The following is a 1,142-nucleotide window of genomic DNA, read 5'->3' as shown; positions in this document are numbered from 1 at the left end:
CACCCACCCAAACACCCACCTCCCCACTCCTCTCACACACTCTTTCTTTAAATTTCCATCATTAAACAAAAGGGGAGGTTGGGGAAGATAGGCACCCAGCACTATAGCCCACCACAAAAAACACTTTTTAAAAAAAAAAGCGTAGATGGAGTGTAGGTGCAGCTTTCCGCTCCCATGGTTTAAAAAGAAAGGCTATTGTGGATGCTCAAGCTCATCATCCAGGCTGATTTTTTTTTCATATCCCGCCCTCCAACACGACTAGACACTGATTTTTCATCTTCCTATAATTATAAATATTTATAAATTTTCCTCTTCCAGCTGTTTCTGGAAGAAAATCAGGAAAAATGATTTCAAATTGACAAGGCTCCCTAAATCATACCTTCGTGAGCAGTTCTCTGCAGCTAGATGGGCAAAACAATCGTCTACCTCGAAATCGTTTTTTTCCCCACCATCTTTTTATAATTCACGCCTCGTCTTTCTACACCTCAGGTGTATGAGCTCTCAGGACAGGTATCCTAACCCGACGGAAATTTCAGGGAGTTTCAAGGTGGTACCTACCAAGGTCGCACACCGTCTTCTATCAATCTAGAGCTCAGGTAGCAGCGCCCGGTCCCCAGCTCCATAGTGACACCTGGAGAGGCCGGGCCTGCAGCGTGGGTCAGGTAGGACACTGGACAGCTCGGCCAACCTGTGCCTGCTCCCAAGGCACAGCGGACGAGACAGCCCCTTGCCCAAGCCCATCCCTTCCCTGGCTCAGGCTCCCTTTACGCGATGAACAAGGCAGAAGGAGAGACGCCCTCCATAGAACCAGAGGTGGGGACGGCTCTCTTACCTGGGCGCAGAAACTGGAGGCATCCGCGGTCGCCGCTGTCACCGCTCACCGCCCTGAGGACCTAATGCCCTCCGGAGAAGGGGTAGAGCGTGAGACGGGGCAGGGGAAGAAGGAGAAAAACAAAAACAAAAAAAGAAGCTAGAGAAAGAAGCGGAAGGGAAGAGAAGAAAGAGAGGAGGCTGCTGCCGCTGCTGCTGCTGCTGCTGCTGCTGCTGCTGCTGCTGCCGCCGCGGCCGCCGAGAGCCCGCGCAGCCCGAGCGCTCGGCCCAGTCTGAGCGCCGCCCCCGCCGCCGGCTCCCTGCGCGGCCGC

General features: G+C 53.6%; 1 protein-coding gene across 21 annotated transcripts in view; it reads right to left on the bottom strand.

Moving 5' to 3' along the window:
• Positions 1 to 1,092, bottom strand: part of MAP2 (microtubule associated protein 2) — a 274,645-nt gene extending 273,553 nt beyond the window's left edge. For 10 of the 21 annotated variants that reach the window (XM_019656874.1, XM_019656872.1, XM_019656887.1 and 7 more), the window contains exon 1: positions 833 to 1,091. The gene's annotated coding sequence lies outside the window, so the exon portion shown is untranslated. Of the gene's footprint in view, positions 1 to 832 lie in introns of all 21 variants that reach the window. The other 11 variants (XM_019656885.1, XM_019656886.1, XM_019656892.1 and 8 more) reach the window with 4 other exon arrangements.
• Between the last annotated feature and the right edge of the window lie 50 nt (positions 1,093 to 1,142).

Source organism: Hipposideros armiger, unplaced genomic scaffold, assembly GCF_001890085.2.
Source record: "Hipposideros armiger isolate ML-2016 unplaced genomic scaffold, ASM189008v1 scaffold_268, whole genome shotgun sequence".
Lineage (NCBI taxonomy): Eukaryota > Metazoa > Chordata > Mammalia > Chiroptera > Hipposideridae > Hipposideros > Hipposideros armiger.
Note: the sequence above shows the minus strand (reverse complement) of the source record. Positions and strands in the feature narration are given on the sequence as shown.